General features: G+C 40.6%; 1 pseudogene; it reads right to left on the reverse strand.

The window, feature by feature from the left end:
- Positions 1 to 1,871: 1,871 nt before the first annotated feature.
- On the reverse strand, positions 1,872 to 26,842 carry LOC127632468 (protein bicaudal D homolog 2-like; annotated as a pseudogene).
- Positions 26,843 to 27,908: the final 1,066 nt, after the last annotated feature.

Raw genomic sequence — 27,908 nt, forward strand, 5'->3', positions numbered from 1 at the left:
AAAAACAAAGTTCTGTTGCAGTGTAACACATATTATTCAAGAGTACAGAGGTGTGTTGTGAAAAGTTATGTACATATAACATTTTCCAATATAACAGTATTTGTTTGTGGAACTCTGATGGTGATATAGGTAATTTGTCAATATTAAAGTCCTTCCTGAGAAGAAACTCCAGGCCAACTTTTTTGAATAAATGCTCTGGGATACAATACCAAAATGAGCTGTGCTTGATCCAGGACTTCAGCCAGTTTATATTTAAGGTTCCATTTAGACAATCAAAGTCAATAAATCAAAGTCCTCCATCCTTTATATCTTTAACCATACTACTTTTTTCAGATAATGAGGTCTGTTTCTCCAAATGAAGTTAGAATTGATTTAGATAATGAAAGAAAAAGAAAAGTGACAAAGCAGCAACTTCCCCAGTCTGGAAAGGAAGTATCCACAGTAAGATTCTATTTGCTTGGTATCAGATAAGAAACAACTGAATCGAATAGTTCACAATTTTACAGTGAGACATGCTATTCGAATTCTTAACCCTTCTGCGACCTTAGGAAATTAATTTTTTTCATGTTTGTTTTTTTTCGATCATTTTGGGAACGTTTCGATCGTTGGTTAAATTGGTTAAATTTAGCCAAAGGCGTGTATTTTGGGGGGAATTTTTACATTTCAACCTCAGTTCCTATAATACATATATAATACAATGTGTACACAAAATAGTTACACTCAGGAACTTCAGGTCAAAAATGTCCCCTTTGAAACTTTTATATTTGATCCGAGTGCCATTAAAGCATAAAATCATGAATCCTATGATATTATGCTTTCATTCCAGAGACCTGGCTTCACATTTATATATATATATATATATATATATATATATATATATATATATATATATATATATATATATATATATATATATATATATAAATATATATATATATATAAATATATATTATATATATATATATATATATAATATATATATATATATATATATAATATATATATATATATATATATATATATATATATATATATATATATATATATATATATATATATATATATATTCCACCAGATGGCCATTTTAATCATATTTAGCCTATGGAGAAATTACATGCTTTTTTCCTATTTTTTGTTTGCACTGCAGGCCAATGAATAAATGATGCTGCTCAAATTGTTTGGGTGTGTTGGTATGGATGTCAGTGTTTTGTATGTGTGTATTGAGAAATGTGTGTGTGTGTGTGTGTAAAAAATAACATTTTTTACAACTGGCATTTAAAAGGTTAAAATCCAGAAAATGAATGAATAGTAGTTATGAATAGGACTGATGATGGTTACATTTTTGTTTTTTTAAAAGTCAGTGAAAGTGGAAAATAATATTAATATATAATATTTTTATGGCAGTTTTTTTTATGCAGATATTTTTGTCCTCTAAGGACCTCGGAGTAACTTTTTTTTATTGATGCACAAGGTTTATACATTTTAAATATAAATAATACAAAAATAAATTTATAGTTTTTATACAAGTATAGTTTTTAGCACCGAATTAAGAAAAAAAGAAAAACAACAACAATCACAACCATCACACTACACAATCTTAACATACTAAAATGAGAGCAATATCATGTTTCATAGTAAAAAGTTGAATGGAAACAAATAGTGTAAAAAGAGTTTCCTTAAAGCTCTAAGTAGGGTAGTAGTCCATGTAGTGTGACATGTTACACTATTTTAAAACTGATTTAAATGTTATTAAACTGAATTTATATACATTATCTAATGTATAGAATGTATACGTGTTTAAAATATACTATACATAGTACAGAAAAACTCATGTTTTGATGACAATTGTCAAGTATCTGATAGATGGGCAACTAAAAATTGTAGATTTGTTTATTTTTTTGTTAGTTTTTTTGTCAAATGAGAAATGTTAAGACAAACATGGGCTTATACATTTTCATCACAAATAACTCTAATGTCAAGCATAATGTTTAGAAAAATCACAACATGCCATCAGCTCTTAAAAAGCAAACAAACAAAAAACAGAACAGGCAGCCGAATTTAGCTTACCATGTTCCTGTAAGAATTCAAGTAGAAGTGCATAGAGTGGCAGCACATGTGCCAGTTATTATGCATATTAACCTAGTAATTAATACTGAACTGATAGCCAAGGTTATGAATAAATATGAACAAACACACAAGATAATTTAATAGAAATGTGTACAAATTAAAATCAAAACGTCACAAAGCCGATGAAGTGGTTTTCAGCAAATAGAAAACTATAGCATACTCTCCAAAAACAGCATAAAATTGCACTTAATTTGTGGTCTAAAAAAGAAAGCTACTCTGTAACTTTACAATGTCTTAAATTTGAAATGGCACAAATATTCTGAGGCATAGTTTTCTGTTTGCTGAAATACAAACAAATCAAAATTAGTAGCAAGGTTACAAATAAGAAAATAATGAATCACAAGATCATCAGACAGTCATCATGATCACCATCAGCAACCATTACTTCCTCAAAGGAATGTATGAAATACACACCAAATTCCTACTAACATTTAAAAACTGTTCACCAAGGCAATCTGACAGGCTTTGACCTTCAAAAGTTGTGCTTTATTTCAGTCTAAATTTGATCTTTCCATACTTGCAATATGTCAGAGTTACTGAGACAAATGGGCTAGATCTGTAGCGAGACAGAGAACTTAAGACTATGGCTTTCAAATTTCTTATTGAAAACAAAAACCTTGCAATAACTGCATAAAGGCACAGGAGGTCTTATGAGGGTTATACAAAACAGATTTTAGGTAAGTCAGTGTCTAAAAACAGATATGTTTTGCATTTTAAATACAAAAAAAACAGACCTTATTGCAGTATTTGGTAAAAGAATGTAGAAATGTGCAATTTTAATTATTTTTGTATATATTGTTTTTGACCTTGAATTTAAAGCGTCTGTGAATAACTCTGAAAATTGGCTCCAAAATATTCAGGACCATGTCAAAATCTTTTCTTTTAGTGAAGTTTCACTTTATGTTTAGCAGGATAATGTCACAATGTTTGGCAGAACAAGAAACATATAAAGGCCTATTTTGCATATTTTGTTCTCCCTGGATTATGCTTAGAACCTGGCAGTTAAACATTTAAAATACTATAAACAAACATTAGTTCTTATATTATTTCTTCAGTTAAATACATAAAATTTGCTAAACAAAACATGGATACAAGTATACATGAAATGTGCATCTCTTACAAAATATTAACCAATGCACCGAAAGTGCACAGTTACATTAAACGAAAACAAAGCAAAATAAAACAGATAAACAAAAGAAGAACATTACCACAGTAACAGGCAGAATAAGTATTACATAGTAGACCATCTTCCTGTAAATGTGAGCCTGTTTTTCTTGCAATCACATCCAGGGACAAATTTCCAAAATTGGACCAGGGGTGTTTGTGAATTCTTGGACATTTATCATAGTTTGAAGAAGGAAATAATAATTTTTTGGCTATTCTCCATGGCTAATAATATTACTGCAAAATTGAGAAACAAACAAAACAATCATAAGAATCATCACATCACGTTAAAAACAATTAAAATGTAATAAATCAAAATAATTATTTAAAGTCAAGCTGATCACATGGACAACATGGATGTTACCGTGACAGTGGTGGTCAACAATGACACAGGTTACACCCATTAGTGCACAGCAAAATATGGAGGATTAATTTCTCCCCACTACAACAGACTGCTGGAAGCAGAGATCTCAACACACAACATGCCAAAGAATGCAAAGTGTTATGAGCAACAGGTCATGCACAGTACAGTAGCTCAGGGTCACCAGTGCAAAGGCAACTTGGACAATGTATGTTATGCTGGTTAAATGGCAAGATGAGACAGTACTAACAAAATTACTTTTTATTTTAAAACAAAACCAGTTCACACACATCTTAATTCATCTAGAAGACCGTTAGCCTAAACCTTGTTCCATTAACCTTGCATTGCCCAATTTCAATGTCTTTTTCTGTGCACACAAACTTTATCAATCTAGACATCAACTTTAACAAACTTTTAACAAATGTCCTTGTTTTTTTAAATAGTTCTTTATAGATTTTATATAATTGTTATTTTATAGAGTTCTCCATTTGTCTATCAGTAGTGGTGCCCTTTAGAATTGTAACCTGGATTGTAAAGTTTCCAGCAGGCTCAGTAAGGTGCGTCTCTGTCTGGATTACACAGATTTATTCTCACTGACACAGAGATTAACAGGATAGCTTTGTGAGACTGGGTTTAACTCAATGACATTCAGTATTTTCAGTGCTAAAGCATATAGCTTAGAAGTTCAGACAGATAAGACATATTTAGAATGTTCAGACATGTTAAGACAGGGGTCCTCAATCCTATATATCCTGCAGAGATAGGTCCATCTCTGCTCTAACAGACCTGCTTGTAATATTATGTCATTCTAGATATATCCAATTTTTCCATGTAGATCTACAAGAGCAGAATTGAGAACCCATGCGATAAGTATTAATAAAGAACTGTCAGGACAAACGCTAAAGTGCTTGCATTAGTCACTGAGTCCCTGGCACACATGCAGGGATTGTTAGTGAGCATGACAATGATGATGAGAGACAGTTAGACGTAGGTGTTAATCAGATCCAGTGTCACACAGAATTTTATACTTCTCACTGCAGAAAACTGCAGGACTTCCAATTAGGCCATGTAGCTGTGGTCGATTCTTACAGGGAAGTCTGGGACTTACATGGGGGCTGGAAAACGAAGAGAGACCTCTGCCACGCCCAGATGATGTTTTCCCACGGGCACCTGGCCCAGCACCGGATCCTCAAGTCGCTGTGTGAGGGCAAGTTTTTGTTGGATCGCCATACGCAGGAGGGAGTTTAGAGTCTTCTTCTCGTCTTCAGCTGCAGACAGCTGCCTCTGCATGTCATCCAATTGTGTTACATACTCATCACATCTAAAGTACAGAAGAAAGAAGTGGAGACTAAGAGAGATGTATACTATTTTGTCAGGATAATGGTAGGGTTATTTGGTTCAGACAAACCAGACAAAGAGTGGTTAAGAAAAAATGACTTTCAGTTGCGGTCTCGCACTACCTGGTAGCAAACATAGCCCTGAGAGAGGAGAATGTCGCGGCATCTTCTTTCAGGGCCTTCAGCTCATTCCTAAGCTTCATCATGGTCTCAGTGACCATGGTCTTCTCAATTTCATATTTGCTCTTCAAGTTTGCCAGGGCCACCTCTGCTGTCTGCGGAAAGGACAGAAACACACCATGGTTCAGGAAAAGCTCTTGGAAAAACTACTTGTCATTCAATCCATTTGAATGGTCTACAACATGCACAATTTTTAATCTAGCATCATACACCTATGCTAAGATAATTGCCCTCATTCTCACATGTTTTTTGGCCTTGAGGACAGTCCTCAGAGTGGCAATCTGTTCTCTCTTAGTGCTCAGCAGAGACTTGAGCTTCAAAATCTCCTCCATGCATGCAGCTTGGTCTTTATCTGCAACTGCAGCCAACTCTAGAGAGGCAACTCTTTGCCTTGACAACTCTGTGGTGCGGTCTACTGCCTTCTGTAAGTGACTGATCTGATCCCTAATTATTGCAACAAGATTGTAGAGGTCCATTGGCTCTGGACGTGGCTCTTCTCTGAATGAGGTCCCAGAAGCAGAGCTGTTCACGGTGGTGAAGTTGATCTCAGGTGCCTGGATTGTTCTTCCATTGGTTTGTGTCAATGGAGATTGCCTATCTTTACATTCAGTCTTGCTTCCTTTACCCTCTTTGTAAAAATCAAGCATGACACGATTCGGTGTTTCGTTGTTGCACATGCAGACATGGTGGTAGAGGTTGGCAAGCTCTTCACTAAAGGCGACAAGTTCATCCTGGGCAACACAAAGACTGCCCTCTGTCTCGCCCGCAACTGCGCTCACTTCCTTTAGCTCCTTCTCAAGCTGAGCAACCTGTTCACGGTCTGCACGGCTGCTGCTCTCCATCTGAGATACTTGGATACTGAGGTCATGTACCTGTCCCTCCAGTCATCCCCGTACCTCCTCATGCTCTGCCTTAATCTAAAAGAGACATGGATAAACGTAACAATCCAAACAAACATTACAATGCACTATCAACACATTAACGAAAGGCAAGCAACAGAAGAGGCACATGGTCATGACCACTTTCCTTTGCTCCATCCTTACCTTATCATGTTCCGCCTTTAAACCCTTAAGATCCTCCCTCAGCTCGCCAGCTTCCGCTATGGCTACTTCATACTTGCAGCGTAGTATCTCTGGCCCATTGATATCCAGCTCATAGTAATCCACATCATTGTCCTCTCGACTGTCCCTCTCTCGCTCACTGTCCAGGGCCGATCGACGCTCCTTGCCTGCCTGTAGTCTCCTCATGGCACACAAATCATCACTAAGTCTCAACATAGCTTCCTGCTGCTCGGCTAATGCTCCTCGAGCATGCTCTAACTGCTTCTGAGAATCCTGTAGAGTGGTGAGCACAGACACCTTCTCTCGCTCTACCTGCAAAAGAGTGAAGAGACAATCTAAGAAAATCTGTCAATCTATTTATTATTGCTGCATTATCCAAAAAGACAGCCACACCTGTAAGAGCTGTTGCTTGAGTTTCTGGATCTCAGAGATGTTCACCTCGCTCAACAAGTCATCCACCAAACTTGGAGCGGGATGGAAATTTTCAACTCCCCTGGGTCTGGACAATCTGTTATCTTCATCGTTACTATCACAGATTTTAGCAAATCCATTTTCAAACGTCAGAATGGCATCATCATTATTAGGTTCATCTGGACTCAATTTAAGTCTGCCTAATGAGCTGGCAAAGAGTGAGTCCCCCAGGGTCATATGATGTGCCAACTCTTTTCGAAGGTCTACTTTCTGCTCCCGCTCAGTCTTCACAGTTTCTAGTGCCTCTGTTAGCTGGCGCTCAGCTATCTCACGTAACTGAACGGCATCCTCTAGCTGGCTGTTTAGGAACTGAACTTCCTCTTCCAATCAACGATTCTCGTGCTTGAGTCCCTCAAACTCAACCTTTAGAAGAAGTCAGAAGTAGGCTAGTTATTTGTTCTATACATTTAAGTAGTCTTTTAGCAGACGCTTTCATTCAAAGTTACTTCCAATACACTTACAAGAACAATCTCCCTGAAGAAAATTGAGGTTAAGTGCCTAGCTTTAGGGCCACAATGGTGATGGTCCCACAGTGGATCACACCATCCCACATTTGATAAAAATTCAGGGCTACTAACCTGACCCTGTTTGAGGGTGGAGACGTGTTTCTGCAAGCTGATGTTCTCTTCCTCCAGTTCTGTGTAATCTTGCAGCAGACGTGACTCTCGGATCTTGTACTCCCGGATGTCGTCACATAGACGACTGCGTTGCATCTCTACTATCTCATTGTTCTGGATTACAGAATAACCAGAACAGTCATAAGAACAATCAGAGATTTTGCTATTCAATATTTTACCCTAAAACCCCCACAAAAAACACAAGCAGGAAACTATGTAAAAATTAAAAAACGAATTGGACAAATCTGCGGGTATGTCTGTATGGCTACATAGATTGTGGATTATTTATTTCCATATATTAGTCAATTTAATCCTGTAACCTTAGATGTACAACACTATATATGACCAATTGGTTCATTCGTATTTTTAATTAGCTCCTTACTCTTAACAAATGCTCTACTGCACAAACCTCTCTCAGCTGCTGTGTGAGGGTGGCCAGACGTTCATTCTCTGCCTGAGTGCTGGTGAGAGTGTTTTTTGTTTGCCTTAGGTCAGTCTGTAGTTCCAGCATTCTTTGCTCATAATATGCCTCTTTAGATGCAGACTCCAGGATGAGGGACTCCTCGCTGCTTTCACCATCTGCAGCCACCTTTCTGTGGGTGGAGTGAACCTGACCATATGCCTGTGTGGACATGATTTTGGAGAGAATGGTTACAGTAATGTATGAAGTCTGTGCACTATGGCTATAAACTACTACTTGTTTTGGAGGGAGGTAGATTTATATTTAGAATCACAGGTGTGTATATGAATCTTGAGAGTATTAACTAAAAGAACATGGGAATTAATAGTTAGATGAATAAATAGTTATATAATTATAATATAATAATTAATAGTTAGCCGGTAAAATCTAATTGCAATAATCAGATTATAAGGAATAATGAGATTAAGATGTTTACATTATTTGGGCAAACTTCTTCGACCCCTTTTACATGCTACTTGCTATGCTTATTTGCTGAGAAACGTGGTTTAAATTTTTTTGATGAAAAAAAAAAAGAATTATCTTTAACTACATCCTGGCATAAGGAAAGGGCATCTACAGACCTGTAGTTAATTTGATTTGTTCCGAAACAGGACCAAAAATTGTTACAATACATTTTCTTCTTGATTCAGTTTGATTTCAAAAGGCAACATTACAAAGCGGACCAAAACTGTGTCGTCACATGTGTGCAAGCTTTTACCTTATTAGTCAAATCTGTTTGTGCGCTGTTCCGGGATTTAGCGCATCCATTGATATATCGGTTAAAATTATATACCTGTAATAATGTATCAACCATTACAAATTTCGAGTATTGTTTTTGTCATACTTATGCAAAGAATCGTGGCATGGTACAGAATGTGCATTCCAGTCAGAGGTTGTGCTGCAAATACACGTCCGTCAGACGGATATGATTTGTAAAATTTCCATTATGGTTATTTTTGTTCGTCATTAGATTTTTGCATTATTTCTGCACACAAACAAACAGCAGAGTAAAAACATTCCACATAAAAAAAATTTATCTGTCAAAAACTTTGCTGCTACCTGTGTTCTGCTGCTATAAAGAGAGAAGCGATTGTGCTAAAATTATCTTTGAAATGATTAAATATCTCACATTTTAAACGTGCAACTATATCTAATAAAATCTCCAAAAGGCTATATTCATGATGAATTACATTGATGTGCTGACCTACAGATGTCTTCTACAAAGATCCATCAGGTGTGATCAAGGTTTTTATAGGGATATTGTTTGGGTCGTTGGTCTGTTGATTTTGTATTCTTTTGTATTCGTCTTGGTGGTCTCGGAACACTTGTTTTGGTCTGGATCAAAATGTATCTTTTTGCTTTCAGAACAACACGTGATGTAATAAGGAAAACACCACTATTAATTCTTGAGGTTTCCAACCTTCACAAGATGCTCTGTGAAAATTCACATGCAAGAATTTTCACATGCGGTTTTTGCACACATTTTTCAATCAAACTGTTATGCTGATAATATAATTTGTAATGAAAAATAAATAATTAAAATAGAAAAATGCAAAATAGAAATATTTTCACAAGTGGACTCACATACATGCGCATGTTTTTTGAGTGTGTGGGGTGTGGGGCAGCGTCCGCACAGCCATTGATCAGGAAAGTAAAAAAATTGCACTCCATGTCAAAACGTTTGCCAACCCCTGGCCTGAACGAACCAAACTAAGGTGGATTTCACACTGGGCAAATTTGCTGTGGTCCGAATCCAAGTGCCACTGTTCCCGCGTGCCCCAGAGTGTTAGTCTGGTTTCAGACTCACATACATCTTTCGGACTAAACTGCCAGCATGAATGCCAAGTAAGAAACAAAGCATGGTTCGCCTGAAAATTAGGCAATGTGAAAGCTGTTTTGCAGACTTAGGAGTGGACTATGGTACCGAACCAGAGACTACCTTTCAGAGGTGGTCTGAATTCAGTCGCAATGGAACTGCGGCACGGTGCGCATTAGTAAGAATTAAATAAAATGTCTGGATTTTTGCCAATTTAAGCATGATGACATCATTAACAAACACACAAGCACAACATGAATGACAGGGAAATGTTGTGGGACACAGAAGAGGTGAGGTGCCTTTCATATACGTGCTTGAGTGAGCATGCAACCAGCTGTGACCTCAAAAGATTGTGTAACGCTTGAGCAACGAGGCAGACGAGGAGATGCGGATCCAAATGCAGTTTAAACTTTATTTAATAAACCAACAGGTAAACACAAAGGAACAACCCACAAGGGGAAATAAAACATAAAAACTGTTAACTAAACACGATGTAAACAAACAGAGGACTCGGGACGGAAACACACACCAGGCTAACATCAAACAAGATAACAAGGTGATTAACAGAAGCAAAAGGCAAACTAATGAGGACAGGTGAAAACAATGACAGAAAACACGAACGCTAACAAAGAGACTATGGAGTTACATAAGGGACTAAAGTGAAAACTAAGAAATGCAAAAGTGACAAAAATGGCAAACAAAAGGGCAACAGTGAAACAAGACAGGGTATACATAACAGAGCCCACCCTCAAAGGATCGGCTTCCAGACGATCCTAGAAGACAAAGACAAAAGACAAAAGACAAAAAACCCACAGAGAACAACATGAGGGCATCAGGGGCAAACAGACAGTCCAAGTGGGCACATGGGCAGACAGACAGACCAGGGGGGCACAATGGGCAGGCAGGAAGTCCGGGGGGCACAGAGGGCAAGACAGGCAGGTCATGGAGGTGCAAGGGGCAGACAGGAAGTCCAAGGGGGAAATGAGACAGTCCACGAGGGCACAAATGGAGATGAGACAGTCCACGGGGCCCATTAGGCAGTCCCTGGGGGCACAAAGGGACAGGGTTAGGGGGCCAGGGAGGTATCGACCGGGCAGGGACAGGTTTCGATGGTCTGGGAGCTGGCCACCTGGCAAGGGTAGGTGCAGGAGGCCTGGGAGCTGGCCACAGGGCAAGGACAGGTTTGGGGGACCTGGGAGGAGGCCACTGGACAGGGACTGGGTCAGGAGGCCAGGGAGGAGGCCTCAGGACGGGAACAGGGTCAGAAGGCCTGGGTGGAGGCCACAGGACAGGGACTGGGTCAGGGGGCCTGGGAAGAGGCCACGGGACTGGGACTGGGTCAGGAGGTCTGGGAAGAGGCCACAGGACTGGGACTGGGTCAGGGGGCCTGGGAAGAGTCCACAGGATGGGAACAGGGTCAGAAGCCCTGGGAGGAGGCCACAGGACAGGGACCGGGTCAGGAGGCCTGGGAGGAGGCCACAGGATAGAGGCCGGCTTTGGTGGCCTGGGAGGTGGTCGTGGGCCAAGGGCCGGTTCAGGGGACCTGGGAGGTGACCACAGGACAGAGGCCGGTTTTGGTGGCCAAGGAGATGGAGTGGCCACAGGGGAGGCCGGCGGAGCCGCGTGAGGCGGAGCCAAGGAGGACCTCTGAGGCGGAGCCGAGGGAGGTGATGGCTCAGAAGGCCCAGAAGGCGGAGCTGAGGGAGGCTCAGGAGGTGGAGCTGAAGGAGGCTCAGGAGGCGGAGCCGAGGTAGGCGGCGCCGTGGGAGGCTTTAGGAACGGAGACCAGGAAGGCTCTGGAGTCTCTGGGGGCAGAGACGTAGGAGGCTCTGAGGGTGGAGCCGTCGAAGGCTTGAGTGGCTCGAGAGGTGGAGCCGTAGGAGGCTCGGGAGGCTCTGAGGGCGGAGCCGTCGAAGGCTTGAGTGGCTCGAGAGGCGGAGCCATAGGAGGCTCTGGAGGCGGAGCCGTAGGAGGCTCTGGGGCGGAGCCGCAGGAGGCTCGAGAGGCTCTGGGGGCGGAGCCGTGGGAGGCTCGAGAGGCTTGAGAGGCGGAGCCCCAGGAGGCTCGGGAGGAGGAGCTCTGGAAAGCTCGGGAGGCTTGAGAGACGGAGCCCTGGAAGACTCGAGAGACTTGAGAGGCGTAGCCCTGGGAGGCTCGAGAGGCTTGAGGGGCGGAGCCCTGGGAGGCTCGAGAGGCTTGAGAGGCGGAGCCCTGGAAGGCTCGAGAGGCTTGAGAGGTGGAGCTCTGGGAATCTCGGAGGGCGGAGCTCTGGAAAGCTCGGGAGGCGGAGCTCTGGAAAGCTCAGGAAGCTCGGAAGGCGGGGCTCTGGAAAGCCCAGGAGGCGGAGCTCTGGAAAGCTCAGAAGGCGGAGCTCTGGAAAGCTCAGAAGGCGGAGCTCTGGAAAGCTCGGGAAACTCGGAAGGCGGAGCTCTGGAAAGCTCGGGAAACTCGGAAGGCGGAGCTCTGGATAGCTCGGGAAACTCGGAAGGCGGAGCTCTGGAAAGCTCGGGAGGAGGAGCCCTGGAAGACTCGAGAGACTTGAGAGACTTGGGAGGCGGAGCCCTGGTAGGCTTGAGAGGCGGAGCCCTGGAAGGCTCGGGAGGCGGAGCCCTGGAAGGCTCGGGAGGCGCTGGCTCTAGGACGGGCATGACCACTGGCGCTGGCTCTTGGACGGTCCTGGCTACAGGCGCTGGCTCAGGGACGGTCGAGGCTACAGGCGCTGGCTCAGGGACATCTGAGGCTACAGGCACTGGCACACTGACGTTTGAGGCTATCGGCACTGGCTCACTGACGTCTGAGGCTACAGGCTCTGGCTGGATTACCGTGGTATGTGCCGGCTTGGGTTCGCCGGGCGCTGAGGGCAGAGCCAAGGGGGGTTTAGGGCATGGGGCTGCGGCAGGCGGAGGCTGGAGTGCAGAGACCTCTCCCTTTCTCCTCTTCCTCCGGGCTGATGCGACTGGCGAAGCTGGGATGCTGTTCCTGGTCAGCGTGGCTTCAGGCTCGCTGGCCGTGGCTGGCAAGGGCTCAGGCTCGCTGACCGTAGTTGACGAGGGCTCAGGCTCGCTGACGGTAGAGGCCGTAGGCGCTGGTTCGCTCACTGTGACATGCGTGGCCGCTGGCTCGCTCACTGTGACAAGCGTGGCCGCTGGCTCGCTCACTGTGACATGCGTGGCCGCTGGCTCGCAGACCGGGGCAGGCATGGGCTCTGGCTCGCAGACCGGGGCAGGCGTGGGCTCTGGCTCGCAGACCGGGGCAGGCGTGGGCTCTGGCTCGCAGACCGGGGCAGGCGTGGGCCGGGAGGCAGAAGCCTGTCTTCTCCTCCTCCTCTGGGTTGACGAAGTTGGCCGTGCAGGTTCAAGGGAAGCCATTGGCGTGGGGGGTTGTTCGCTGACAGGAGGGGCTGGTTTGATAGGGAGCGCTAGGGACGACTGGAGAGTCACCACCGTGGGTGGAGAGGTAGGGTCCTCCTCAACGACGCCCAAGGTGAGCTGTGAGCCGCAAACTAGTAGGGTCGCCTCCAGGAAGTCGCAGAGCGTCCAGCCGTGCGTAGCCTGTGGCAACCGCTCCCTCAGCTCCGTGTTCAAATTGCCCCTAAAGAAGACCACCAAGGCTGAGTCCGGGAAGTCTGAGATACTCGCCAGGTTCAGGAAGTCGTGGATGTGGTCTTCTATAGGACGGTCTTCTTGCCTTAAGCAGAGCAGATTGTAGTTAGCTCGCTGAACTGCTGGATCCATTGTTTGTGGTCTATCGTTCTGTAACGCTTGAGCAACGAGGCACACGAGGAGATGCGGATCCAAACGCAGTTTAAACTTTATTTAATAAACAAACAGGTAAACACAAAGGAACAACCCACAAGGGGAAATAAAACATAAAAACTGTTAACTAAACACGATGTAAACAAACAGAGGACTCGGGAAGGAAACACACACCAGGCTAACATCAAACAAGATAAAAAGGTGATTAACAGAAGCAAAAGGCAAACTAATGAGGACAGGTGAAAACAATGACAGAAAACACGAACGCTAACAAAGAGACTATGGAGTTACATAAGGGACTAAAGTGAAAACTAAGAAATGCAAAAGTGACAAAAATGGCAAACAAAAGGGCAACAGTGAAACAAGACAGGGTATACATAACAGATTGTTTGTGAGCATCCAATATAGAACATGGACAACTGGTGAATTACAGTTTGTTACACACAGTGCCACAAGTTTCATTCACTCTTGTGTGTATAATGACACCAAATTAATAAAAAACACAAATATAGCAATGTGCGTTGTTTTTTTTTATAATGTACACGTTTGTGATGACGCAAGTTGATGACGAAAAAGCAACGGGGTTTTACAGAATCGTATGTAAGTCGGAAACCAGACCAACACTCTGGGGGGCACCGGGGACAATCGTGTTCGTATTCGGACCACAGCAAACATGGCCAGTGTGAAAACCACCTAAACTGCCAGTGTGAAAACCCCCTATGGGAGAAAATGCACAAGGTTACCAATCAAATCCTCCAAACTAGCCAGGTATGAAAACACCCTAAAATAGGAGTAATCCACATATTTTACTACAATTATCATTGCTTGGATTATTAGCATAATCTCAATAAAATAATCACAGAATTCTAATTACATGAGCTACAGTTTAATTGCAGTATTGCCTTAATTGCATTATAATCACATTATGAGGGTGCAAGATGTAAACGTACCCATTGAAACAAATCTCAAGATTTGTATCACTGTACATCATTGGGGTCAGCTCCTAATAATACAATCAAAGAGTGACAGAGACAGAATGAGAGAGACCTGAAAATTATGTCAGCTCCTGCCACAATAGCTGCTGCTAGATCTGGCAGCTCTCCACCTGTCACTCTGAGTTGCCGTGGCATTATTCAAATTTTAAAACAGATCTCACAGGTCATCAATAATGTTTATTTCTCTCCATTTCAAAAATACTGTTGTAAGTAGCAAAGATCTATTTTTGAGGCCTAATCAGGTATTTTACAAAGAGGAAATGAGATTTCTTTGTTGCATAAATTAATTCCTAGTATACCTGGAGATTGCCTAAACGTTTTCCATATTGCTGTGCTTAAAACAAACCAGATTTGCATTTGTGGTCCACTTTGTATTTCCAGTACTGAGAAAAGACCTGGTTAAATGTATCCATGTCACTGCTGAACAAGTCAAATATGGCTGCTGTCAAGACATCAGTCGCAACGTTAATCTGTGACATTATGCTGCAGGAGTTCTCACTTACGCCAACTTTTACAGTCAGCAAATCCTCAATATCGATCAACTACAACAACAAACAAGCACATGGCAACAAGAGCTGATTCAGAAACCAGACAAGCTTTGTTCTGTGTGAGAAACACTCAAACAGAAACCTCTGATGTACGAGAAGAAATGTTTTATTTCTCCCTAGAGTACTTGGTTTCCAGAATTAACCAATGCATCATAATGTCTCTTTGAGGAACTCTTCTGCAGTCTTCTGCAAAAATTACACAGATTTCACTCTCAACGTAGTTATCAGTGTTGATATCACATCAAATCTTTGAAAGAATTTGAGGCACTCCATTGGAAAACACTGTTTTTAGTTTCCTAAGTATGCAACATTTTCAAAAGTCTCAGGTTTTGGTGCAAAAATAATGTGTTTGCAAATGAAAACATATTCATGTGGAACTGACCTTATTTACATCTAAATGTATCATTCCCACTGATTTCATTTTAACCTAATACATTTTCTGAGGTATTATTTTAAGGCAAAAAAATCTAGCGAGTATACGTTTAGTAAAAAAATCTGTGCACCCCGACACCCAGAAGTTATTAAGACATTTCCATTGCTAGTTTTGTGTGCAAATGCATCCAGTGGTGAGCGAATGGACCTTTAGTGTGCCATCTTAGGCTGACACTACTGGGAAATGGGCTTGGAAAATTAAGCGAGCTGTACTTGAACCTGCATCACCCTCATGAGCACCACAGCTGGATGTGTCTAAGTAACAACGCGCACCAACCGCTAAAACACAGCTATGACTATAATCATCTTTTAATTAGACACTTGTAGAAATAAACATGGTATACTCCAGCTCTCCACATAAAGTAAATGTTTAATCAGATAAAGCCCCAATCTTGATGAAAGGCCTTTCCATTTAAAAACCTCATTGACACTATATTTTCCACTGCTAGGCTGAAGAAACCTCAAATATTTATACTTCTGCTTCTTTCAAATAGTCACAAACCATATAACTCACAACAAGCCCATAGATGGCCTGTATCCACTCTGTGGTGGGGGAGTCCCACCTCTGCACCGATATGGATCCACCACACTGGTGGAGACTCAATTCTCAACCACTATTATTGGTTGAGACAAAATTTTACTCTTCTTTTACATTTTACACCCATTCTGATGGACTGCACAGCTGACAAGTAATTAATGTTGGGACAGAAAATCCTAAATTAATCAGAAATGTAAGGAGTAAATAAAAAGTGTCTCTGTAGTTAGAGGTTTTTTAACTCTTCTTTTATTTAACTTAATTGTTTATTTGACATATGACTCTGGTGGGATTCTTATATCTCCCCAACAAGCCAAGAAAGAGACCACCAAATTGAAACTTTAAAACTACAGTACACATTGTTCAAACCCAAGAAAAGGACAGCTGTAAAAAGGGATGCATGATATATTGGCATCCATATCAGTATTGATCAACATTACCATTTTTACGGCAAATATTGGTTTTGATCTGATAAGGCCAATATTGGAAGCAAATAATTTTAAGTCTTAGTTTGTCAGAAAATACCTAGTTATTTTATTTAAGTTTACCATCTTTTCCACTATTAAAGGTATACTATGGAACTGTGGGCTCTCTGGTGGTTGCAGCATTTCAGTTATTTATAGAGGAACATGTTTTGTTTTTAGATCAGTTGTGCTTTCAACATGATCATACGGGAAGTCAGAATGTTTCTTCAAAATGCCCCAGTCCCCTGACATCGGCCTAATTATGAGAGTTACTGACAAGCACCAGCTCCCATCAGACATTTTTGCATCAGTTAACACAAACATGTTAACCTTCTCCTGTGGGACAACCGGAAGTGCGTAGAGTCAGCTATGAGGCAGACCTGGGTTCTAGTTCAGTGTTGAAACTAGGAAGTAATCATTGGACTCCCAGAAATTTATGTTTTTTTTTCCTGCCACGTTGACTTGTTATTATGATGTATGGCTCCATCCTATGACATGAATTATCCGGTCTGCTCCACGCATATGTGCACTCTTTAAAATTCTGTAAGAATGCAGCTAAAGCAGAGGTTTCTGGGAGAAACCTGGGTGTGATAATGTTTTGATTTACTGGTTGAAAGTCTCTTCACATCCTGATAGCAATCAATAATTTAACTTGTCTAAATGTGTAAAAGGGACAGGACTTAAAAATGATCGACCATTCATTGTATTGAAATGATACAAAAGGGACAGACAGGAAAGTTCAAATGTCTTTCCTGTCTGTCAATATATATTTGCAAACCGCCACGCAACTTGTTCATGCAGACAATCACGTCATCAGCGCAGGTTCCTTGACATTGTGCAGAGCGAGCACGATAATTACATTCGTTATTATTGTAATGTCTAACCTGTGAATGAGATCTGAGGTAATCTGAAACCGTTGCGATCGATTCCACCAACACGTCTCTCCTCCTGGTGCTTAGACTCAGCTCTGTGTGTGTGTGTGTGTGTGTGTGTGTGTGTGTGTGTGTGTGTGTCATAGTGGAGGCGTGGCATTGGAGACACCTCTGAAGCGAGGTCAGGCTTCTCTGGATTACCCTAGCTTTAAGTGCATGTAAACACAGAGTTGAAAGAGGAACTAATATTATCAGCCTGATGGGCTGATCTCATGAACATTACTTAAACATGGCAACATTTCTGCAAAACAAAATTGCATGCCTTATTACAAGTTTTGCTGCATTTTCCTAGTGAAATGTCTTGCGGGGGGCACCAAAATTGAGAGAAATTGTGTTGTAATCAGACAAGGTTTTTAAGATAAATATTAAAAAGTAAAACGTACAGTATTTACCCCCATCCTGATTACATCTCATACTAAATTGTTTCAAAAATTAAAACAAAACCAAACATAAAACAAAGGAAATCTGAGTAAACACAAAATAAAAATTTTAAATGATAAAGTTATTGTCCACTGAAGCAAATAAGTTATCTAATACCAACTGGGCCTGTGTGAAAAATGTATTTGCCCCTTAGTTACTAAATCCCCAAATCAATGAAACTGCAGTTCAGCTGGATTAGACACACCCAGGCCTGATTACTGCCAGCCCTGTTCAATCAAATCAACACCTAAATATAACTTTTTCAGCAGCATTTAGTTGGCTAAAAGGTCTAACCCAGTAGCACATTATGCCAAGGTCAAAAGAAAATCCAGAAATTATTCATTCATTCATCCAAATATTCTACGTCTGTAGACGTGTTATATCACGGAAGAAACAAACTGGAGTTTGAGGAATAAACTCGCCATTTGGCTGGTAACGATTACAAGAAATGCAGTATAATCAGTACTGCTGCTCCCTATAAGCAGACTACGCAGTCCCTAGGGGGGCACCATCTTACCCTAGGAGGGCACCAGAAAGTCCAACGGCTGCCCTTACTTGCATGTTATACATTATTCAAGGACCCGAAAGCAGTTGCGGAACACAGATGCTTCACGCTCATATCACTCAAAATACTTACTTAAAATGGCACTCTCATCTCACGTTTTAGCTTGCGTGTTTGGCTGGGCTCTACACGCAGACTTCCAAGTTCAAAAACACTCTATAAGGTGAGCTACCGTGCAAGCTAATAACATCGGAATATATGTGTTAATGTTGGTGGATCCAACATTGTATCGTTTTCCAAATTATGCATGTGGTGATGGGGACATGGGCATTTGTCTGTTTGCGGGAGAGAGGGTGTGGTGAGGCTTGTCAAGCTGGTTGACATGATTTCCATCAGCTGTTTCTCATTATAGTGATAGTGGAGAGAGCCCTTGAAACAGCTGAACACACCAGAGAAGTGAGAAAGAGTGAACGAGTGTACCCACTGCAGAATGGCTCTCTTCAAGTTAGCATAGACGAGGACGTTGGCTGCGGGAAGTTGTTGAGCCGCAAGCTGCACTTTCCTGGAGAGTAACAGCAACAGTCGGGCCACCCACTGGTCAGGCAGCCATTCCCACACCTCGGCCGTCTTCTTGAAGAGATCAAGGTAGGCCTCTGGATCGTCAGCCGGCCCCATTTTCACAAGGGTGACCGGCTGGACAGTGGAGGTGGGCATGGGGGACAACAACAGCAACCCCCTCGTGTATGATCAGGCTCCGGAACGCCTGACGGGCCTCTGCTTGGGCCTGGAGCAGGAGTTGAAAATGCTGCTCCTGCTCCAGCTGCAGCTCAACTGATGCTGGTTCTGCTGGATGTCGGCAAGGGTCTTGATCACCTCTGCACCAGTGTGACGCCACGTCAGGGTTCATGTGTGGAAATGAGGAGATGGGGAGCAGTGACACGCTTTTATTTTCCTTGCCTTAGTGTGCAGCGTATGCACACTTTTCAATGTTTTCACACAGTTAAATAATCAACACTCAAAATAAACAAAAACTTCTTCACAAATACTCAATAGATTCAACACTCAATGTAAACAGATGCCAATGCTGCATACTCATTCTTTCTCTTCCTTCTCTGGTGTGTTCAGCTGTTTAAGGGCTCACTCCGCTATCACTGTAATGAGAAATAGCTGTTAGAAATCATGTCAACCAGCTTGACACCCCTCCCTCCCTCCCGCATACAGACACAAGACCACGCCCCCATCACCACAATGCGTTATTCTAAAAGTGTTTGGTTATCATAACATAGCAGTGTGTGAGTAACAGTGTGAAAAATAAGTGTTTATAAAGTAACAATTAGCCGTAGTAGTCATGATTTGTGTGGAAGTTAATAAAACACACCATTATTGAAGCAACTGTTCATTTCAGCACGAAACTACGATGAAACATAGAATGCGATATACAGGTGAAACTCGAAAAATTAGAATATCGTGCAAAAGTTCATTAATTTCAGTAATTCAACTTAAAAGGTGAAACTAATATATTATATAGACTCATTACAAGCAAAGTAAGATATTTCAAGCCTTTATTTGATATAATTTTGATGATTATGGCTTACAGCTTATGAAAACCCCAAATTCAGAATCTCAGAAAATTAGAATATTGTGAAAAGGTTCAGTATTGTAGGCTCAAAGTGTCACACTCTAATCAGCTAAACACCTGCAAAGGGTTCCTGAGCCTTTAAATGGTCTCTCAGTCTGGTTCAGTTGAATTCACAATCATGGGGAAGACTGCTGACCTGACAGTTGTGCAGAAAACCATCATTGACACCCTCCACAAGGAGGGAAAGCCTCAAAAGGTAATTGCAAAAGAAGTTGGATGTTCTCAAAGTGCTGTATCAAAGCACATTAATAGAAAGTTAAGTGGAAGGGAAAAGTGTGGAAGAAAAAGGTGCACAAGCAGCAGGGATGACCGTAGCCTGGAGAGGATTGTCAGGAAAAGGCCATTCAAATGTGTGGGGGAGCTTCACAAGGAGTGGACTGAGGCTGGAGTTACTGCATCAAGAGCCACCACACACAGACGGGTCCTAGACATGGGCTTCAAATGTCAAACGTCTTACCTGGGCTAAAGAAATAAAGAACTGGTCTGTTGCTCAGTGGTCCAAAGTCCTCTTTTCTGATGAGAGCAAATGTTGCATCTCATTTGGAAACCAAGGTCCCAGAGTCTGGAGGAAGAATGGAGAGGCACACAATCCAAGATGCTTGAAGCCTGTGTTGGTTTGGGGAGCCATGTCATCGGCTGGTGTTGGTCCACTGTGCTTTATTAAGTCCAGAGTCAACGCAGCCGTCTACCGGGACATTTTAGAGCACTTCATGCTTCCTTCAGCAGACAAGCTTTATGGAGATGCTGACTTCATTTTCCAGCAGGACTTGGCACCTGCCCACACTGCCAAAACCAAAACCTGGTTCAATGACCATGGTATTACTATGCTTGATTGGCCAGCAAACTCGCCTGACCTGAACCCCATAGAGAATCTATGGGGCATTGCCAAGAGAAAGATGAGAGACATGAGACCAAACAATGCAGAAGAGCTGAAGGCCGCTATTGAAGCATCTTGGTCTTCCATAACACCTCAGCAGTGCCACAGGCTGATAGCATCCATGCCACGCCGCACTGAGGCAGTAATTAATGCAAAAGGAGCCCAAACCAAGTACTGAGTACATATGCATGATTATACTTTTCAGAGGGCCGACATTTCTGTATTTAAAATCCTTTTGTTTTATTGATTTCATGTAATATTCTAATTTTCTGAGATTCTGAATTTGGGGTTTTCATAAGCTGTAAGCCATAATCATCAAAATTATATCAAATAAAGGCTTGAAATATCTTACTTTGCTTGTAATGAGTCTATATAATATATTAGTTTCACCTTTTAAGTTGAATTACTGAAATTAATGAACTTTTGCACGATATTCTAATTTTTCGAGTTTCACCTGTACATACATTTTGTTGTAGTAACTTTAATTTAATGAGACTTGAATATTACCAACATCCAACACAATAAAAAGGCATTTTTGTATCTATTTCTACAAACAATATTTAGATACTATAAATGATGCAATTAAATATGATGCAAAAATAAATAAAATATAAATAATAAAATAATGAATAATAATATGAAATAGTGACAATGAATATATAACCAAAAATTTTACATTACGTTGAATTACATGTATGGCTTTTCAGTTTGATACTAAGCCTTGTTCTTTATAGGGCTGTCTATTTTAATACTGAGAATATTTTAAGTAAGCTTACTTGTTTTAAAGGCTTATTAAAAAATAATCTTTCATTTTAAAAATTCATATTTTTGTGTTTGTTTACCTGATTATCAATTAACCAACCTACATATTTTTCACAGCAAAAAAGGCAACAACTGTTGTATTACCAACAGGGTAAATCATTTAACACTGACAGTGAGCCGAAAGCTTATATATAACCACATATGACATATCTCCTTATAAAAGGTTAATGATCGTCATCAGTATCAGCCGATCAGATGACAAGAAAATCTGTAATTGTATCGGCTGTAAAAATGATGAAGGGAGCATCCCTAGTAATGCTTGATTATAAATTGAAGATTGGATCTCTAGTGTGAAAACTGTTTTTACAAGGAGGAAAAAAGCTAAAATTAGTGCCTAGAAAAGCGCTATATAAATGTAAGGAATTATTATTGTTTTTATTAAGGTGATAAAAAATGTGTTCATACCATTGTGCTAACTTTTTTCATAGTACTAGCTTTTTATTGTGATATAATGACATAAAGAATTTATAATGACCCAACTTAGAAACAAACTTGAAACTGTCATCTTGTATAAGGTCTCTAATCTTGGCACAACTGTTTTTGTGTCATAAGTGTGGAGTATGCTGTATGATTTGAATATGAGTATGGTTGTGGGTGTGTAAGATGATAGAGCAGATCTGACACATGTCGGGTGGGATTACCTCATCTCTTATTTTCCCCATGCCTTCAGTCTGATCCAGCAAGTCTGTGCCTTGATTGAGTACACCTATGTTTATTATGTTTGTCTCTCAGGGTTTAACATTAGTGTCTCATACTAACGCTCTTACCACAGTTAACACATTGAGCACTTAAGAAAACAGTTTAATCCAGAGTTTTTGCAGAAAGTGGCTTTCTGAAATGTAATGTACACAAGAACGATGATGTTCTTATGACGTTTAAGGGATTAAGAGAAAGCGGTGTAACACACCTAAGTTTCTCCCAAAGAACACAGGCTTATTGTGGTCATGTAACCAGTTTTTGAGGTGTGTGAATGTCCGTAAACAGAGCTGATACAAACGTCATAGGATGGAACCCAACAACAAGTCAACACAACAAAAAGAAATGCAACATTTCTGGAAGTGGAAAAATCACATGCACTATAAACTATAGCCATTTATACACACCAATGTAAAATACCGACTGTCCCTCACGTTCGTGTGTACACGCCCGTACATTGGGGGAATCACAGAGTTTTACGTGAGAGGGAAACCTCACTATTGCAGCGCAATTCCACTGCAGATCGCATTAGAAGGTGAAGCAACAATTTTATAATATCTGGAAATAAAGCGAAGAAACAGAGAATATATTAGCAAAGTATTCCTTGGATCCTATATTTGTTATTTACACAAGCGTCATGGGAAAATTACATTACAGTTGAGAAAACTGCTTACTGACTGTGCTGTATGTATACGGGAGTAAAGGAAAGCCACGAACACTACTCATGTAAACCCATACACCGATTTCGAGTCTAATGCAGCTTTCTCACAATAAACGGCTTTCTGGTGTCCATGTAAACATAGCCAGTGTAATAAATGTTAGAGACTGTGGATAGACAAACTAGAAAAGTTTAAAATTACATTTATCCCTGGAAATAAACAAAGCTTTAAGATTTTTCAAGTTATAGAATAAGAAAAGTTCATTAAAAGTAAATATTTTAAAAATATGCATTATTTCTAGGTCACTACTAATCAAATATAAGCAAATTTGTGACACTGACCATGTTTACTTCTTTGCACAAAAAGTCAGAGAATGTCTTGTTTCCACTGAAGCACACAGTATGCTCTTTGAAACATTCTCAAATCATGCTGGGATAACATAGATCATGAGGTTTTGCACAAACATGTCCATACCAGGCCTTACTAAGAAATTCTGTAATTTTTTTAATTTTTAAAAATAAATAAAATGTAAAACACTTAAGCTGATGATATAATTTGCTATGAAAAAAATGTACACTCAATTTCAAAAAAGAAGCGTTTTCACTAACGAACATTTGGATGCCACTATATAATATATAGTGCAGTGACGTGAACACAATGGGGGCAGCAGAGGCACAAGCCCCTGCCCCATTCGTTCACAAATCTAAAGGTGTCTTTCCGATCATCCAGAAAAATTATAGTTCCGATCATCCAGTTAATAATAAAATTTAAATAGTAAAATACAACAAAATTTAAATCTCATAATAATCTCACAACAACAGTAATAATGTGTTATTATTACATTTCTTTGTTAATTGCAGGCATATTAAATCAAATTTAACAGCACGTGCTACAGCAGATCGGGGGCAGATGCCAATTGAAAATTGTCCTCCAAATGCCCTACTTACTCCGAAGTGCAGAGCCCTTGAAGTTGGTACTTTGAAGGGAACATGGCATTACTGTATGAATGTACCCTTCGTCTTGTGGTAGGGCCTTTTGAGAAAACATTGATTTTTCTATTAAACTTTTGAATGGTGTCCCCTCCCCGCAGCAGTGCCCTTTAAAGGACCAAAAATGTAATTTTGAATTTTCCCTGGAACACCGAAATGGCATGGCCTCAGACGAGTAACAAGTCAAATGAAAAGTCCACTATGTATTGTATTGCAAGTTCATCAACAGAATAATACTCGACTGCAACCACATTTCCTACATCGCACACCTGCCATGTAGACAGCTTTATTAATTATTATGGGAGTGGTCGCATCACTTTCAGTGTTAGAAATTCAATATCTTTTATAGAATACTGCCATAAATTGAAGAAGCTGTCTGAATCAGCCAAGGCCAGTTTTGTTTACCCTTGTACTTTATGATACAAGAAAATGCATAAATGCTCAAAAAGCAAAGAAATTAGTTAAGTATATAAAAGTAAAAAAATACAAATACAAAGTGCACTCCTGGCCCTGCTGAGGTCTGTGCACATCGACACTGAAATAGTGTAATAATCATATAACACCGCATCGCACAAATTTGTGCTGCTTTTGAAGTGTTTATAATTTCTCTGTTAAAGGGGTCATGACATGAGAAACCAAATTTGCCTTGATCTTTTGGTATATAAGAGGTCTTTGTATCATTAAAACGTCCTGCAAGTTTAATATTTTAAGACGTCCTCCCCATTCTAAACGAATAATTTATTTAATCAAGCTCAAAATACAGCTCGTTCTGGATTCATGGTTAGAAGTGACGTGACGGTTAGAAGTGACGTACCAGCGTTTGCATATGACCGCCTCCAGCACAAGATAACTACGCTTTAAGCGCAAGACAACTACGCTCATTTCGTATCGCCGTGCGCCTCACAAGTGTTCAGTCGATGGACAGCGAGCTCTGACAGAGACTACTTGTGCACAGGAAAATTACGATGCCACCCAGATGTGCTGTTCCTGGCTGCCGTCAAACAAAACCTCTGAATAAGCTGCCGAAAGATCCAGACGTCAGGGAAAAATGGATGCAGTTTATTTTTTGCGGACGTCCCAGTCACGGCAGTGTTAACTTAAGCGTTTGTTCTGTACATTTTAAGGATGACTGTTTTGAGAACAAATCTCAATATGATGCTGGCTTTGCCAGAAAACTGTTGCTCAAAGATAAGTCTCTGCCGACTATTCTGGGAACAACGACGACGCAAACTGTAAGTAATCTATTTTAAACTTTAAACTACTTTTTAAAGCGCAATTTCATTCATTATGAATAATCACAGTGTTTTTACTTAGTTTACTTGCATATTGTTCTGGCTGGGGGCGTCAATAATTGATACATAGGCACTGACGTTAGCCAATCATAACAGTGGGCGTTAACACTGAAGTCTTAAATGGAAAACGCCCCCAAAACAGACTGTTTGAATCAGAGGATGAGAAACAGGATGGGAAAAGGTCATAAATCACTAGATTTTAAAAGTTTTTCTTAAAAAAAAATATATTAATACTATAATTGCACCTAAGGGAACATAATAATACAATAAAAAAACCCATGTCATGACCCCTTTAATAACGTTTGGCTGATATTTTTTTGTATTATGTATTGCTTGTGTTAATAAAATGACCCATGCAGGATAAACTGCATCCTAATATGTCTCCATGTATTAACCTAAGTCTTTTGGTAGCTTAAAATTATTCAAAGTAGTAATAAACAGAAAGAAAGTTTATTTGCTTGCAGAGTGTGTCCTGTCTATGCAGTGGACATGAGTCAAAACGGAGAGGCTTTTTTTAGCCTGATTTCTTCCCCGAACTTCTTACTGCCATGACGAAGACAGAACTCTATATTTAGAATTGCGTAGAAAAGATTATAGTAAGCAGTGAACAAAGTTCACTTCCAAAATAAGCTAAATAAACTATAACTGTGATAATTAGGATTAATGTCTGAACTTTTGACATGTTTGTGTGCATGCAGTATGTGCATGTGTATTGACAGGAAGTTGTAAGTGGAAAGAAGTTATGCAGATGTGCTGAGTGTGTGTGTGTGTGTGTGTGTGTGTGTGTGTGTGTGTGTGTGTGTGTGTGTGTGTGTGTGTGTGTGTGTGTGTGTGTGTGTGTGGTTGTTTTTTGGCTAAAGCTTTTTAAACAAACAAAAAACTATTTGCTCCATAGGCTAAACATGAGAAAAATGGTGCCATCTTTTGGAAAATATTTAATTTAGAAGCCAGGAATGAAAGCATAATATCATAGAATTCATGGTTGTATGCTTTAATGGCACTGGGATTCAAATATTGCAGTTTTATTGGGTTTCAACTGGGACATTTTTGTCCTGAAGGTCCTCTGTGTAAAACAAGACAAAAATGTCCCTAAGGTCGCACAAGTGTTAAAGTTCTGATACCGATTATCTCAAAATGTCCAAATATCGGCAACATTATCAGCCTATCACAAATTGTGTACTGCACTTACATAAATCATATAATTTTTTAGACTTCGTATATCATATTTTGTGATTTAGTATTAATACTTGAATGAGGAAAGGGTTACAAAAATGTGTAAACAATTAAATTAGACTCGTTAATTGAGCAACAATGTAACAATGGGTGGAGATACAGACTGTTACAGTTTCCTCTTGTGCGCCGCTGCTGTGCTCAAGAACAATTTGTTACATTCCAAGAACAAACCGCAACATTTTAACATTCTAAAATAATATTCTATAATTATTTCTCACCTCTCTGAGTTGATCCAGCTCATGTCTGACGGTCTCATGCTCGCTTTCTAGATATTCAAAGCGTTGTTTCAGCTGCTGGTTTTCCTCCAGCACCACCAGCCCGTATTCCGCCGCCTGAATCTTTTCCCGGGTCGTTTCGCTAAGTTCCCGGGACAAACGCTCAATCTCAGCACGGAGCCAGTTCGTCCCGGCCTCTGTGACCAGCTGTGCTTCGGAATACCCGTCATCATCCCCAGACATTTTTTACCCCTAACCCGTCAAAGTCTACTACAGGTGATAACGGACCGTGCCCGTTAATTCCTCATACTCAACCATTGAGGTTACATTTAAATATTTCCAACTTGGTGTGCATACATTTTATGGCTGCACTGTACTCAAAGTAAGTACAGGATAAAAGAAATTTTCTAAACTTTTCCCTCATATTTCAAACTATATCTCCATGATTTCCTCTTGTTCGGGTCTTAAAGGTACGTACACACTGCCAGCGACATCGCGCGCGACAGCGACTCAATACCATTCATTTTCAATGCGAGCACAGCGACTTCCGGCGATACGAGCTGTCGCGACCGTTGGCGCTAGATGTGGGCGTGTCCAGCGACGCGACAAAGTTGAGAAAAGTTCAACTTTGGAGCGACTAACGGAAGCGACAGCCAATAGGAGAGAAGACGGGAGAGCTCACGTGATCATTCTCTCTCTCAGCCCTCTGCAGCAGCTCTTCAAACGAGAAGGGTCTGGCTGCAGACTTGCACTCTCAGACTTGCACGCTCAGACTTGCACGCTCAGACACAAGCGCTTCCGCTAATGTAATGAGCTGTGCTGAACTGAACTGAGATGCAAGGTCGAATGACCGAATATTGCATGTATTTTACAGTACGTATTTTACAAAAAATGTAGACATTAAAACAGGACGGGACGGTCCAAACGCTATTGAACTTCACTGGGTTCAACGTGCAAACCATGTAATAGCACTCTATTAAATAGTTTCCTTTATGTATTTAATACCGTGAGTGGTTGTTAGGCATAACATTAATTTATTTTTATTTGTATCAGAGATAAAAAATAGCGTATATTAAGGTAAAATGTAAAAATCTTATCATGTAACGAAAAAGCATATATATATATACATATATATATATATATATATATATATATATATATATATATATATATATATATATATATATATATATATAATGTTTACTGAAACGATTTTTGAATGATCTGTTCTCAATCCGACACAGCCAGTCTTTGTTTAAAGTAAACAGAGTTAGACTGACAGGCATTAGCTCGTTTTGTTCAGTAATAA

Source organism: Xyrauchen texanus, chromosome 39 (genome assembly GCF_025860055.1).
Source record: "Xyrauchen texanus isolate HMW12.3.18 chromosome 39, RBS_HiC_50CHRs, whole genome shotgun sequence".
NCBI classification, from domain to species: Eukaryota; Metazoa; Chordata; class Actinopteri; order Cypriniformes; family Catostomidae; genus Xyrauchen; species Xyrauchen texanus.